At 38.1% G+C, this 17121-nt stretch overlaps 2 pseudogenes; both read left to right on the top strand.

The window, feature by feature from the left end:
• Window positions 1–3839, top strand: part of LOC133090533 (tubulin beta chain-like) — a 47451-nt pseudogene extending 43612 nt beyond the window's left edge.
• A 108-nt stretch (window positions 3840–3947) lies between these two features.
• Window positions 3948–5173, top strand: LOC133090534 (phenylalanine--tRNA ligase alpha subunit-like; annotated as a pseudogene).
• Window positions 5174–17121: the final 11948 nt, after the last annotated feature.

Here is a 17121-nt window from a genome sequence, read left to right on the forward strand (position 1 = left end):
TTTTCACATCATTGACTTTTGCTCTTGGTTTAGGAAAATTTTCTCAATGTTATCCTACAAAACTTTAAAACTTAAAAGAGATCAATCTTATGATTTTAGACTTACAGAGTTGCAAAAATACTACAGACAGTTCCATTGTATCCTCTAAGTTTTCCTTTGTGAATATTTATCTTACATAATATAGGACAATTATCAAAACTAAGAAAGTAACTTTGGTACAGTACTGTTAATGAAACTAAGAAACTAACTTTGGTTCAGTACTATTAAACAGTGGAATTTGTGCACAGTTTACCTTTTTTTCCCCCCAACTAATAGACTTTTTCTGTTCCAGGATACGATCCAGTTTCTCACATTGTATTTAGTTGTTATATCACTTATCTGTGAAAGTTCCCTGGTCTTTTCATATAGTTCAAGACCTTGAACATTCTGAAGAGCAATGGCCAGTTTATTTTTGTAATGTCCCTCAATTTGAGTTTGTCTAGTTTTTTCTCATCACAGAACACTCCAAGACCCTGCATGTCTTTTTTGTCCTTTCCATCTTAATTTTTGCTAGTTATATAATTCTGAGTTCAAAATTAATTTCCATCAAAATTCTGGGGAAATTTCTCCTTTGTTGCATACCATGGAATAATTTCCAAGAGAAGTCTGGCTTTGCCTATTTTTGTTGTTGCTCTTCTTTGTATGCTGTAATACATTTTGGGGAAGGGTACCACAGAAGTGATGGCTCTCAGTGCACCATATTAGGGTATACATTATGTTGACAAATATTACTGATACTACCTTACCTTGGTGAAGTATGTATCTTTGAGGATTCTACATTATAAAGTCACTATTATTCCTTTTTTAATTACTAAATAATTGGGGGGAAATATTTTGACAATACGAATATAACAACTTCTGCTTAAATGTTCACTAATTTTATCACCCACTGAGGATCTTGCCTGTAGCAGTTATTACTGTAGTGTTCTAATGGTGATTTTCTCTATCCCTCACTCCTCCTACATCTATTCTTCTATAAGGAAGAGATGCGCTTTCTCCCAATTTATTTGTTCAGTTATTTATTTATACATATGGACTCATGCATATTTATTTTATTTGGGGGTTATAATCCTATTCTGTCATTCCATATTTTGTTGCTCAAGTTGTTCCAGCAGCTTTGTCCATTGAGAGCTCTTTCAGGTTGACTCCTGTGTCCTTTTAACATGCCTCCATCTATTTTTCATTAAATGTATTCGTCTCTGATACTGCTAGATGCTCTAGGCTCATCTTGTATTTTTCTTCCCTGAAATCAATAGTTTCACCAAGGACCCTTGAATCTTTTTATTGGAAAATTATATTTAGAAACCAAGATCTGGACATTAGGTGTACTTATCGTTATTGCTTCTATTTCTTCTTAGTGAAAAGATCTAGGAATACATATTTACCAATTCCTGCATAAGTACACATCAATAATTATGTATGCATGTATGTGTGTAATCTGTCACTTATCATCTATATGTCTGTACTGATACTTACTCCGATCCAGCACTGCAGGGTTTATTCTAATTTTCCCCATTTAGTTATTTATAACTCCCCCCCACCAAAAGTCAGAAACCTGGCTCTCATCATGTACAAAAAATTTACTTATTTGTTCAACCCTCTTATAACAATAGTTTTAGATTTGTTAAGCCATATCCAAGGGAGAAACACATTTAATAACTAGAGTGTTTGGATACATTTCTTTATACATTTACCCTTACAATATCTGGTCAAAACACTACTTTCCAATATTATTTAAAACGAGATTCTTTTTTTTCCCCATCCCCTTCAGTATGGTTATTTGACTCAATTGGAGTTCAGTTATTTTGTCACACTCCAACTATCTCACAATCCTGATTTTTTAAATTTAAAATTGTATATAAAAATCACTCTTTGATGTATGGTTCCACAGGTTTTCACAAATTCATAGAACTGTATATTCACCACTACAGTTTCACAAAGAACAGTTCCATCCCAAATACAGTCTCTTTATATTCATCCTCTCCCTCTCAAAACCCAATGTGTGGCACCAACTGATCTAATTTTCTATCCTTATGGTATTGCCTTTTCCAAAATAGCATATATTAATGGAATCATACAATATATAATATTTGGTGTCTAACTTCATTCACTTAGCCAGTTACATTGAAGATTTGGGAGTCATCTATTTGTTAGAATATACAAAATTTGTTTATCCATTCACTGGTTGAGAAACATTTGTTTTGTTTCCAATATTTGGTGACTGTGAATAAAGCTGTTAAAATATTTAGTGTGCGTCTGTGTGTGTGTGTGTGTGTGTGTGTGTGTGGACATACATTTTCATTTGCCTTGGAGTAATACTGCTGGGTCATATGGTAAATAGAAGCACATTCAACTTTATAAAATACTGCCAAAATGTTTTCCAATGTGGCTGTAGAGTTTTGCATTTCTAATAGAAATGTATGAGACTTCTAGGGGATTGCATTGTTGGCACCACTTGGTATTGCCAGTGTTGTTATTGTTACTTTGTTTGCTTGTTTTGTCATTTTGATAGGTGTATAGTTACCTCACTGAAGTTTTAAGTTGCAATTCCCTAATGATTAATAATGTTGAGCATATTTTCATATGTTTATCTGCCATATCTCCATCTTCTTTGGTGACGCCTATCTTCAGATCTTTCCCACATATTGTTTATTGTTTTTTATTGCTGAGTTTTGAGATTTAGATTTATTTTTATATTCTGGAAACAAGTCCTGAAATGGAACTTTGATTTGTAAATATTTTCTTTGAGTGTGTCTCTTGTCTTTCCATTTACTTAGTAGTATCATTTGCAGAACAGTAATTTTTATTTTAAAAATTTCAATTTATATTTATAAAAAGTTCAATTTATCTTTTCTTTTCCTAAATAAATCATGCTTTTGGTGTTGTATCTAATATCTCTTTGCCTAAACCACAGTCAGGTAAATTTTCTCCTATAATTTCTTCTAGAAAGAACATTTTGTAGATGTTTTAGAGTTTTATATTTTTCATTTAGAACTACACGTAATTATTCATTATTAAGATGTCCTGAAGAAGGAGGCTGAGAGCTGTGACTGCCTGCATGGCTTCCAGATGACCCACTCCCTGGGTGGAGGGACTGGATCTGGGATGGGTAGTCTCCTCATCAGCAAGATCCAGGAGGCATATCTAGATAGGAACATGAACATTTTCAGCGTGGCGCCCTTGCCTGAGGTGTCGGATAGGATGGTGGAGCCCTACAATACCATCTACTCGGTCCACCAGCTGGTAGAAAACACAGATGAGACCTACTGCATTGAGAATGATGCTCTCCATTACGTCTGCTTCAGAACCATAAAGCTGACCACGCCCACCTACAATGACCTGGACCACCTGGAGTTGGCCACCACGAGTGGGGTCATTACCCGCCTGTCCTTCCCCTGCCAGCTCAATGTTGACCTGCGCAAGCTGGCATGATCAAGGTTCCCTTCCCCCACCTGCACTTCTTCATGCCGGCTTTGCTGTGTTAAGCAGCCAGGGAAGCCAGCAGTACTGGGCCCTGACAATGCCAGAGCTTACCCAGCAGATGTCAGACACCAAGAATATGATGGCCGACTGTGGCCTCTGCCATGGCTGCTATCTGACTGTGGCCATCGTGTTCAGAAGGTGCATGTCCATGAAGGAGGTGGGCGAACAGATGCTTAATGTCCAAAACAAGAAGAACAGCTATTCTGTCCAGAGGATGGCCAACATTGTGAAAACAGCTGTCTGTGACATTCCGCCACGGGGGCCTAAAAATGTCTGCCACCTTCACTGGCAACAGCACAATACATAATATTTCTTAAAATATTCCAATAGGATGGTGGGAGCCTACAGCCGAGGGTGAGGACGACGCCCGGAAAGGGCAGCCAGGAGCCCTGGATGTTTCTTAACATGTCTTGCCCCTTCTGCCCCAAGGCCTGGCCAGAGGCAACTCCTGTGACTGCCCAGCGACAAAACAGGCTTCAGCAAGGCCTTGTCCAACAAGCGACTCCGAGTGGACAAAGGTGCGCCCAATAAGCCCCGGTTGTTCAGAGTGGTGGACAGCGTAGAGGATGAGGTGCAGTGGCGGCTCCACCTGGTCCCGGGAGGGCAGACAAGGAGGAGAGAAGCGAGCTTAGGAACAGGAAGCTGCTGACTGAAGTAACCCTGAAGTAACCTGCTGGGTAAGAAAAGGCAGCGTCTTCAGCACCAGCATCTCCAAGCAGGAGGTGGAACTGGCCCCAGAGATGATTTCCAGCGGTTCTGAGTGGGACCGCCCTTTAAGCCCTACAACTTCTCAGCCCCCAGGATCCTCCAGAACAGCGGACACCTGCACACCCTACTCAAGGTCTGCACCCAGCTCCAGCTGATCTTTCTGGAGTTGAGGTTCACAGGGTTGCCAACAGACCATCTCCTCAAGCAATCCTTCTGGATTTTTTTTTTTTTTTTTTTTTGATGCCCTCTTCCAGCCCCAGCAGCACTCAGCACACGACTAGCATGACACCTTCTTCCTGGGATATCCAGCAGAGTCCCTGCAGCTGCCAGTGGACTACGTCCAACAGGTCAAGCGGGCCCGGTCCTAGGTTGGCCGCCACTCATGGGGAACCGGGACTGACTGCAGGGAGCAGGACGAGGCGGGAAAAGCCTGCTGCGCGAACACACGCAACATGTCCGTCAGCTCAGTGCGCTCCGCCGCTTCCGCCCTGAGCAAGTCCATTGTGCCCCGCCAAGAACCTAACCACCAACCACGTGTTCTGGAACGAGACCCGGAGGACTCCCAATTGGCCGATTCCACCAGATGGAGGACGTTGTGGCTGACCACCACCTCATCCCAGGCCATCTCGTGGACATCATGAAGGAGTTCTTCACCAAGCTGGTATCATTCGCTTCGAGGAAGCCTACAACCCCTACACAGAGCCCAGCGAGGAGGCGTTCAGTTACCACCAAGGCCTAAAGAAGTGGTGGAGGTCCAGAGCTCCGGGCTTTTCTGCCCTGAGATGCTGCTGCCCATGGGGCTCCCCAAGAACCTGTCAGTTGTTGCCTGGGGCCTCTCCCTGGAGCACCTGACTATGATCAAATGTGGCATCAACAGTGTCTGGGAGCTGGTGAGCCTAAGATGAACCTGCAGATGGTGGTAGTCATCCCTTGTGCCACCTGAACGGCTGAACCAGGATTCAGGTATAGATAATATAATTTGTTGGGGGGGGGGCGTGGGGGGGCGGTTGGTGGGGTAGAAGAAAAATGGAAGAGGAAAAAGGGGAGAAGGAGGCATCCAGTGGATGGCTTTCTAATTTTGTTAAAAATATTTCTATTGAATAAATTTGGGGAAATTTATTTTCTAGTCTAATTCTGTTCCATCAATCTGTGGATATATCTTCTTTCCAATACCACACTGTCTTGATTAGTGTAGATTTCAAGTAAATACTTAAATTGAAATGTGTGAATCTTCCAAATTTGTTCTTCAGTTTTAAAATCATTTTTGTCAATTCAAGTTTCTTTGTCTTTGCATATAAATTTTACACTCACCCATAAGATATCTACAAAAATCATGCTGGAATTTTAATTAGGGTTGTACTGAATCTGCAGATCAAATTGTGGATAATTTATTTCCTAAAAATATTGAGTTTTCCTGTCTAAGAACATGGTATATCTCTTCAGTTATTTGTTGTTTAATTACTTTCATTTGTGCTTTATACTTTTCAACACACAGAACCTGAACATATTTTTGTTAGGTTTTTGCCTAACCTTTCAATTTTATTTAGTGCTACAGTACATGAAATTTATTTTTTTAAATTCCAATTGTTTCTTGCCAGTAGGTAGGAACAAAATTGATATTTTTAGGTTGACTTTATTTACTAAGACTTGATAAACTCTATTAATTCTAGAAAAATATCTGAGTTTTTCAGACTTTCCACATAGAAAACTATTTCATCTGTGAATAGAAAATGATTATCTTGGGGGGACCTTCAAGATGGCAGAGGAGTAAGACATGGAGATCACCTTCCTCCCCACAAATACATCAAAAATACATCTACATGTGGAACAACTCCTACAGAACACCTACTGAACGCTGGCAGAAGACATTAGAATTCCCAAAAGGTAAGAAACTCCCCAATTACCTGGGTAGGGCAAAAGAAAAAAGAAAAAACAGAGACAAAAGAATAGGGATGGGACCAGCACCTCAGGGAAGGAGCTGTGAAGGAGGCAAAGTTTCCACACACTAGGAAGCCCCTTCACTGGTGGAGAAGGGGATGGGCTGCAGGGAAGCTTCAGAGCCACAGAGGACAGCGCAGCAACATGGGTGCACAGGGCAAAGCAGAGAGATTCCTGTACAGAGGATCGGTGCTGACCAGCACTCACCAGCCTGAGAGGCTTGTCTGCTCACCTGCCGGAGCGGGTGGAGGCTGGGAGCTGAGGCTCCGGCTTCGGAAGTCAGATCCCAGGGAGAGGACTGGGGTTGGCTGTGTGACCACAGCCTGAAGGGGGCTAGTGCACCACAGCTAACTGGAGGGAGTCTGGGAAAAAGTCTGGAGCTGCCTAAGAAGCAAGGGACCATTGTTTTGGGGTGTGCAAGGAGAGGATATTCAGAACAGCACCTAAACGAGCTTCACAGATGGGCATGAGCCATGGCTATCAGCGCAGACAACAGAGACAGGCATGAAACACTAAGGCTGCTGCTGCAGCCACCAAGAAGCCTGTGTGCAAACACAGGTCACTATCCACACCTCCCCTCCCGGGAACCAGTGCACCCCGCCACTGCCAGGGTCCCATGATCCAGGGACAACTTCCCCAGGAGAACACACAGCACACCTAAGGCTGTTGCAATGTCATGCCAGCCTCTGCTGCCACAGGCTCGCCCGGCATTCCATGCCCTTCTCTCCCCCCTGGGCTGAGTGAACCAGAGCTTCCTAATCAGCTACTCCTTTAACCCTGTCCTGTCTTGGTGGGGAACAGATGACCTCAGGTGACCTACATGCAGAGGCAGGGCCAAATCCAAAGCTGAACACCAGAATCTGTGCAAACAAAGAAGGAAAGGGAAATTTCCCCCAGCAGCCTCAGGAGCAGTGAATAAAATTTCCAAAATCAACTTGTACCCTGCATCTGTGGAATACCTGAATAGACAATGAATCATCCCAAAATTGAGGTGGTGGACTTTGGGAGCAACTGTAGACTTGGGGTTTGCTTTCTGCATCTAATTTGTTTCTGGTTTTATGTTTATCTAAGTTTAGTATTTAGAGCTTATTATCATTGGTAGATTTGTTTATTGATTTTGTTGCTCTATTGCTTTTTTATATTTATATATTTTTTCCTTTTTCTCTTTTTGTGAGTGTGTATGTGTATGCTTCTTTGTGTGATTTTTCTCTGTATAGCTTTCCTTTTACCATTTGTCCTAAGGTTCTGTCTGTCTGATTTTTTTTTTTCAATATAGTTTTTAGTACTTATTATCATTGGTGGATTTGTTTATTGATTTGGTTGCTCTCTTCTTTCTTTCATTTTCTTTTATTACTTTTCTATTTTTTTATTTTTAATAATATTTTTAAATTATTATTTTAATAACTTTATTTTATTTTATTTTATTTTATTTTTTCTTTCTTATTTTTTCTCCCTTTTCTCTGAGCCGTGTGGCTGAAAGGATCGTGGTGTTCTGCTCGGTGTCAGGCCTGAGCCTCCTAGGTGGGACAGCTGAGTTCAGGACATTGGTCCACCAGAGACTTCCAGGCTCCACGTAATATGAAATGGTAAAAGCTCTCCCAGCGATCTCCATCTCAACGCTAAAAGCCAGCTCCACTCAACAAACAGCAAGCTACACTGCTGGACACCCCATGCCAAACAACTAGCAAGACAGGAACACAACACCACCCATTAGCAGAGAGGCTGCCTAAAATCATAATAAGTTCACAGACACCCCAATACAAACTGGACATGGTCCTGCCCACCAGAAAAACAAGATCCAACTCCACCCATGAGAACACAGGCACCAGTCCACTCCAAGAGGAAGCCTACACAAGCCACTGAACCAACCTTATCCACTGGGGGCAGACACCAAAAAGAATGAGAGCTACAAACTTCAGACCTGAGAAAAGGAGACCCCAAATGCAGTAAGTTAAGCAAAATTGGAAGACAAAGAAATACACAGCAGATGAGGGAGCAAGGTAAAAACACACCAGACCAAACAAATGAAGAGGAAATAGGCACTCTACCTGAAAAAGAATTCAGAGTAATGATAGTAAAGATGACCCAAAATCTTGCAAATAGAATGGAAAAAATACAAAAAATGATTAACAAGGACCTAGAAGCACTAAAGAGCATACAAACAATGATGAACAACACAATAAATGAAATTAAAAATTATCTAGAGGGAATCAATAGCAGAATAACTGAGGCAGAAGAACAGATAAGTGACCTGGAAGATAAAATAGTGGAAATAACTACCACAGAGTAGAATAAAGAAAAAGAATGAAAAGAATTGAGGACAGTCTCAGAGACCTCTGGGACAACATTAAATGCAGTAACATTCAAATTATAGGGGTCCCAGAAGAAGAAGAGAAATAGAAAGGGACTGACAAAATATTTGAAGAGATTATAGTTGAAAACTTCCCTAATATGGAAGGGAAATAGTCAATCAAGTCCAGGAAGCACAGAGAGTCCCAAACAGGATAAATCCAAGGAGAAACATGCCAAGACACATATTAATCAAACTATAATACAAAGAAAAAATATTAAAAGCAGCAAGGGAAAAACAACAAATAACATACAAGGGAATCCCTATAAGGTTAACAGCTGATCATTCAGCAGAAACTCTGCAAGCCAGATGGGAGTGGCAGGACATATTTAAAGTCATGAAAGGGAAGAACCTACAACCAAGATAATTCTACCCAGCAAGGATCTCATTCAGATTCAATGGAGAAATTAAAACCTTTACAGACAAGCAAAAGCTAAAAGAATTCAGCACCACCAAACCAGCTTTACAACAAATGCTAAAGGAACATCTCTAGGCAGGGAACACAAGAGAAGGAAAACACCTACAATAACAAACCCAAAACAATTAAGAGAATGGTAATAGGAACATACATATCGATAATTACCTTAAATGTAAATGGATTAAATGCTCCAACCTAAAGGCATAGACTGCTTAAATAGATACAAAAATGAGACCCATATATATGCTGTGTACAAGAGACCAACTTCAGACCTAGGGACATGTACAGACTGAAAGAAAGGAGACGGAAAAAGATATTCCATGCAAATTGAAATCAAAAGAAAGCTGGAGCAGCAATTCTTATATCAGAAAAAATAGACTTTAAAATAAAGACTATTACAAGAGACAAAGAAGGACACTTCATAATGACCAAGGATCAATCCAAGAAGAAGATATAACAATTGTAAATATTTATGCACTCAACATAGGAGCACCTCAATACATAAGGCAAATGCTAACAGTCATAAAAGGGATAAACGATAGTAACACAATCATAGTAGGGGACTTTAACAACCACCTTGCACCAATGGACAGATCATCCAAAATGAAAATAAATAAGGAAACAGAAGCTTTAAGTGATACATTAAAGAAGATGGATTTAACTGATATTTAATAGGACATTCCATCCAAAAACAACAGAATACACTTTCTTTTCAAGTGCACATGGAACATATCTTATAATATGTTATGATAGATAGGTCTTATCTTGGGTCACAAATCAAGCCTTGGTAAATTTAAGAAAATTGAAATCGTATCAAGTATCTTTTCCTAACACAACGCTATGAGAGTAGATATAATTACAGGAAAAAATCTGTAAAAATTACAAATACATGGAGTCTAAACAATACACTACTAAATAACCAAGAGATCACAGAAGAAATCAAAGAGGAAATTAAAATATACCTAGAAACAAATGACAATGAAAACAGGATGACCCAGAACCTATGGGATGCAGCAAAACAGTTCGAAGAGGGAAGTTTATAGAAATACAGTCTTACCTCAAGAAACAAGAAATATCTCAAATAAACAACCTAACCTTACACCGAAAGCAATTAGAGAAAGAAGAACAAAAAATCCCCAAAGTTAGCAGAAGGAAAGAAATCATAAAGATCAGATAAGAAATAAAGGAAATAGAAATAAAGGAAACAATAGCAAAGATCAATAAAACTAAAAGCTGGTTCTCTGAGAAGATAAACAAAATTGAGAAACCATTAGCCAAACTCATCAAGAAAAAAAGGGAGAAGAGTCAAATCAACAGAATGAGAAATGAAAAAGTAGAAGTAACAACTGACACTGAAGAAATGCAAAGGATCATGAGAGATTACTACAAGAAACTATATGCCAATAAAATAGACAACCTGGAAGAAATGGACAAATTCTTCGAAAAGCACAACCTTTTGAGACTGAACCAGGAAGAAATAGAAAATATAAACATACCAGTCACAAGCACTGAAAGTGACACTGCGATTGAAAATCTTCCAACAAACAAAAGCCTAGGACCACATGGCTTCACAGGCAAATTCTATCAAACATTTAGAGAAGAGCTAACACCTATCCTTCTCAAACTCTTCCAAAATAGAGCAGAGGGAGGAACACTCCCAAACTCATTCTATAAGGCCACCATCACCGTGATACGAAAACCAGACAAAGATGTCACACAAAAAAGAAAACTACAGGCCAATATCACTGATAAAAATAGATCCAAATATCCTCAACAAAATACTAGCAAACAGAATCCAACAGCACATTAAAAGGATGATACACCATGATCAAGTGGGGTTTGTCCCAGGAATGCAAGGATCCTTCAATATACAAAAATCAATCAATGTGATACACCATATTAACAAACTGAAGGAGAAAAACTATATGATCATGTCAATAGATGCAGAAAAAGCTTTCCACAAAATTCAACACACATTTATGATAAAAACCCTCCAGAATGTGGGCAAAGAGGGAACTTACCTCAACATAATAAGGGCCGTATGTGACAAACCCAGAGCCAACATTTTTGTCAGTGGTGAAAAACTGAAATCATTTCCACTAAGATCAAGAATAAGACAAAGTTTCCCACTCTCACTGCTATTATTCCACGTAGTTTTGGAAGGTTTAGGCACAGCAATCAGAGACGAAAAGGAAATAAAAGGAATCCAAAGAAGTAAAATGGTCACTGTTTGCACATGATATGATACTATACATAGAGAATCCTAAAGATGCTCCTGGAAAACTACTAGAGCTAATCAACGAATTGGGGAAAGTAGCAGGATGCAAAATTAATACACAGAAATCTCTTGCATTCCTACACATTAATGAAGAAAAATCTGAAAGATAAATTAAGGAAACACTCCCTTTTACCATTGCAACAAAAAGAATAAAATACCTAGGAATAAACCTACCTAAGGCGACAAAAGACCTGTATGCAGAAAACTATAAGACACCGATGAAAGAAATTAAAGATGATATAAACAGATGGAGAGCTATAGCATGTTCGTGGATTGGAAGAATCAACATTATGAACATGACTATACTACCCAAAGCAATCTACAGATTCAATGCAATCCCTATCAAACTACCAATGGCATTTTTGACAGAACTACAACCAAAAATTTCATAGATTGTATGGAAACACAAAAGACCCCCAATAGAAAAAGCACCCTTGAGAAAGAAAAATGGAGCTGGAGGAATCAGGCTCCCTGACTTCAGATTATACTAAAAAGCTACAGTAATCAAGACAGTATGGTACTGGCACAAAAACAGAAATATAGATCAATGAAACAGAATAGAACCCCCAGAGTTAAACCCACACACATGTGGTCACCTTATCTTTGATAAAGCAGGCAAGAATATACAATGGAGAAAAGACAGCCTCTTCAATAAGTGGTGCTGGAAAAACTGGACAGCTATATATAAAAGAATGAAATTAGAACACTCCCTAACACCATACACAGAAATAAACTCAAAATGGATTAAAGACCTAAATGTAAGGCCAGACACTATAAAACTCTTAGAGGAAAACATAGGCAGAACATTCTATGACATAAATCACATCAAGATTCTTTTTTACCCACCTGCTAAAGATATGGAAATAAAAACAAAAATAAACAAATGGGACCTAATGAAACTTCAAAGCTTTGGCACAACAAAGGAAACCATAAACAAGATGAAAAGACAACCCTCAGAATGGGAGAAAATATTTGCTATTGAAGCAGCTGAGAAAGGATTAATCTCCAAAACATATAAGCAGCTCATGGAGCTCAATATGAAAAAATCAAACAACCCAATCCAAAAATGGGCAGAAGACCTAAATAGACATTTCTCCAAAGAAGATGTACAGATTGCCAACAAACACATGAAAGGATGCTCAACATCAGTAATCATTAGAGAAATGCAAATCAAAATTACAATGAGGTATCACTTGTATCTCACACTTGTCAGAATGGCCATCATCAAAAAATCTAGAAACAATAAATGCTGGAGAGGGTGTGGAGCAAAGGAACCCTCTTGCACTCTTGGTGGGAATGTAAATTGATACAGCCACTATGGAGAACAGTAAGGAGGTTCCTTAAAAAATGAAAAATAGAACTACTATACAACCCAGCAATCCCACTACTGGGCATATACCCCAGAAAACCATAATGCAAAAAGAGTCATGTACCACAATGTTAATTTCAGCTCTATTTACAATAGCCAGGACATGGAAACAACATAAGTGTCCATTGACAGATGAATGGATAAAGAAGATGTGGCACATATATACAATGGAATATTACTCAGCCATAAAGAGAAACGAAATTGAGTTATTTGTAGTGAGGTGGATGGACCTTGAGTCTGTCATACAGAGTGAAGTTAAGTCAGAAAGAGAAAAACAAATACCATATGCTAACACATATATACGGAATCTAAAAAAAAAAAAAAAAAAAAAAAAGGTTCTGTAGAACCTAGGGGTAGAACAGGAATAAAGACACAGATGTAGGGAATGGACTTCAGAACACGGGGAGGGGATGAGGTAAGCGTGGACGAAGTGAGAGAATGGCACGGACATATATACACTACCAACTGTAAAATAGATAGCTTTTGGGAAGCAGCAGCATAGCACAAGGAGATCAGCTCGGTTCTTTGTGTCCACGTAGAGGGGTGGGATAGGGAGAGTGGGAGGGAGACGCAAGAGGGAGGAGATATGGGGATATATGTATACGTTTAGTTGATTCACTTTGTTATGCAGCAGAAACTAACCCACCATTGTAAAGCAATTAAACTCCAATAAAGATGTTAAAAATAAATAAGTAAATTAAAAAGAAAATTCTTATCTCTACTTTTATATTGTGTGTGCTTTGAATTTATTTCACTTTATTATTATATTGGCTAGCCAATATAATATTATTGGCTAGTGAAATTATTTGGGGTTGGGGTTTTCCTTATTCAAAGGCTTTTAAATAAGATTCAGTTTCTTAAAAAGACAGATATTCAAAAGATATCTAGGTTATCTATTTCTTCTTGAGTGAGATTTGATAGTTTGTATTTTTCAAAGAATTATGACAATTTTATGTAAAATGTTACATTTATGGGCATAAAGTTCATATCAGTACTATTAAATTATGGTCGTTTTAACACATGTATGATCTCTAGTATTATCTTTTTTCTTTCATTGTTTCAGTACTTTGTGTCTTCTCTGTTTTTGCTTTTTTGTTTGTGTTTTGTTTTTTGTCAGAGTGTGTAAACATTTATGAATTTTATTAAAACATTCAAAAGCTAGTTTTGAAACTGTTGGATTTTTTCTATTATTTTACTGTATTTATTATCAATATTGTCTTCTCTATTCCCTCCTTCCTTATGTCTCAGTTTGGTTTAGTTTACTCCTCTTAAGTTTCTTAAGGTTGAAACTTAGATCACTCATTTCTGGTGTTTCTTCTTGTCTGATACAAGCATTTAATGCTATAAGTTTTACTCTATGTACTGCTGTTAATGCATCTCAAATTTTTTGGTATGTTACACTTTTCATTCAGTTCAAAATATTTTTTCTGTTGAGTATTTTGACCATAAGTTATTTAGAAGTGAGTTAATTTCAAAATTTTGTGGATTTTCCATATATTTTGGTTTTATTGACTTTTAATTTTCTTGTGTTCCAAGTACATACTTCATATGATTTCCAATCTTATCAATTTGTTGAGCTGTTTTATGATGCAGAATAAGGTTGGTATTGATGAATGTTCTATATATACTTGAAAAGAAAGCTTGTTGTGATTTTGTCGAATGAAGTTTCTCTGCAATTGTCTTATCAATTAATTAGAAAGGAGTATTGAACTCTTTAACTATTATTGAAATTTTTCTGTTTCTTTTTTCACTTTTACCTTTTTTTTCAAGCTTCCTATTTAGGTACATTCAGATTTAAGATTACTATATTTCTTGGAGAATTGACCACTTCATCATTATATTATGTCTTCCTTTGCCTGTGATTTTCTTTGTGTGTGTAATTTTCTTTGAACTGAAAGCTACTTTGTCTGATATTAGTATAGTAATCATCTTTAAAGATGTTGCTTTATAATAAAGTATTATCTTTATTTTGGTTAGTGTTTGCTTGGTACATCTTTCTCCTTTCCTTTTCTTTTAATCTATGTATTTATATTTGAAGTGGGATTCTTATAGACAGCATATTTTTGGCTCTTGGATTTTCATTCAGTCTGGCAATCATTGTCTTACTGGTTGGGGAGATCAGCTGGGTTTGAGATTTATTGCTGTTATGATTATTCTCAGGACACCATACTCTTTAAATTTCTGTAGTGATAACCTGTGTTTAGGGTTGGGTTAGTCTTCCGGAGCACTGCCTGTTTGGCTCTGAGTTTTAAGTTTTCCCTTTCTCCTGTGCCTCAGAGAGTTTTTTGTGTTCTTCTCTCATTCCTCTCCAACAGTTTCCCCCTGTTACTTCTCATTCAATGCTTGGTAACTTGGTGGTGGGAGGGAATGTGGGGATTGAACATTCTTTGTTGTTCTGATTAAACCTCCTTTTTAGGCAAGCTCCATATCCCTGTGTGTCAGGGTGTGGCATTCACTATTTTCTTTTTTTGGTTTTGGGGGGGGGGATCATTTATTTGTCTTTTACATGGAAACAGAAAATTGAGAAGGAGAACAAAAGGGGAACTAGCCAGCTGATTAGGTGCCCTGGCTGTAGTTGTGGGCCTAGTGCCTATTCCCACCACTCATACAGGAATATTTTTATCTGTTCCCTTCCCCTTCCTCAGCTACAATGAGTTTTAAACCTTAGGGTAACAGTGTTTGTTGCCCTTCTCTTCACAAATTATACAGAAGAAATACAAGAGAGGTAGGGGTGAAAGGTCTGGGTGTAATCTCGTGTCCTGCCTGCATAGATGCTGTTTTCCTCTCCCAGATCTATACCATACTGAACACTTTCTTAGTGGTCTTCCTTATATTTTCTGTGAAGATATGATAGGTTTTGTTCATTGAGAACCTACAAAAGAATGGTATTTCCCCAATCTGTGATTCTCCAAGGGCTTCACACTGCCCAACATACCACACTTGGCCTAAATTAACCCATCAACTATTCTGGATGAATTCTTTTACAGGTATCTGATTTATATTCCTTGGGCAAGTATATGAGCTCATCTCCTCTCTCCCAACAGATACCTGTCATTCCTCAGATTTGAGGCCACTTCTTTGCTCTGAGACCTCAGCTCTCCAATGGGTTTGAAAAGAAATCATTAATTTGAAAGTTAATCTGGGTCTTTTACATTATAAGGATGAGAGTGGCACTCCTTTTAGCCTTCTATACTCCAGAGTGGAAACCAAATGTCATATTAAAATACTTCTAATTTCCAGAAATCCTTCCTTTTTCTTGATTATTTTTTTCTGCCTTCAAATAACAACTTGATCTTGCTTTAAGAATGTGCTATCTTTTCTAATCTAAGAATATTTATGAGAATTTCAAATATTATATGATATTTCCAAAATTATTTCTTCTTTCTCTGCTGTCATCTGTTCAGTTTGTCCATTTTACACCTTCTATCTTATTTTATTTTTTTTTTACCGCTTACTTTTCAATTTCCATCTCTATTTATGAATGGAGGTTAGGATGATTAATGAAATTGATTGACTCATCTTCTAGTCTATTTCCCCAGTGGTCTTCTCCTTGGAATATAAGATCTGCATAGAACCCCTTTGTACATATTTCAGAAAAGGTTTTACTTAGTTGCAAATATGGAGTGGTTGCAATAATCTGTCACCTTCTCCGTAGCCAAATTAAGATGAGATTTATTCTGAAGCACTGACCTGTATACTTAGAACCCTCCTCTATTCCCTAGTGGATCTTTACTTTTTTGAAGGAATACCACTTTAGTTTTAAAGAAAAAATCACACTCCACTAGCTACTCTATAGGATACAATCCTCTGTACCTGCTAATTCTAAATATAGTTGGGTTCATTGAGCAGAATGTGTTCTGTACTTATTGGAGATATTTCTGTGCCTATTTTGGTCTCTGATTTTCTTCAGTTTGGTTTATTCCTCAACTCCATCTGCTTTAAAGTATCTAAAGATTTATGGGACAAAAAAATACTTGTTCAGTTATGCTGTGGTCTGAATGTTTGTGTCTCTTAAGAATGCATGTTGAAACTCAACCCCCAAGTGATAGTATTAGAAGATGAGGTCTTTGGGAGTCATTAGTTCATGAGGTCTGGGCCCTCATAAATGGGATTAGTGTCCTTATAAAAGAGATCTAGAGGGATCCCTGTCCCTTCACTATGTGAGGTTACAGTGAAAAGTCAGCCATCCTAAGCAGTGGGTCCTCACTAGACACCAAACTGCTAGTGCCATGATCTTGGACTTCCAGCTTCCAGAACTGTGAGAAATAAATATTTATTGTTTATAAACCATCCAGTCTATGGTATTTTTGTTATAGCAGCCTGAACAGAATACGACAAGGTGGTTTTACAATTTTCTCTGTGTTTTTCTGGATTCATTCCATTTTGTATATATTTACTGTAACTTCAGTGGGATTTTCAGGAGGAAACAACTCTAAGTACAAATTTTCAGACCACTGTCTTGAATTAAAATTTCTTATTGAACCTTTAAAGGTGCTATTTCTCCATTAAAAAGGAAATAAATTCATTTTAACAGGAAA

The sequence above is a fragment of the Eubalaena glacialis genome, chromosome 4, assembly GCF_028564815.1.
Source record: "Eubalaena glacialis isolate mEubGla1 chromosome 4, mEubGla1.1.hap2.+ XY, whole genome shotgun sequence".
Classification (NCBI taxonomy): domain Eukaryota; kingdom Metazoa; phylum Chordata; class Mammalia; order Artiodactyla; family Balaenidae; genus Eubalaena; species Eubalaena glacialis.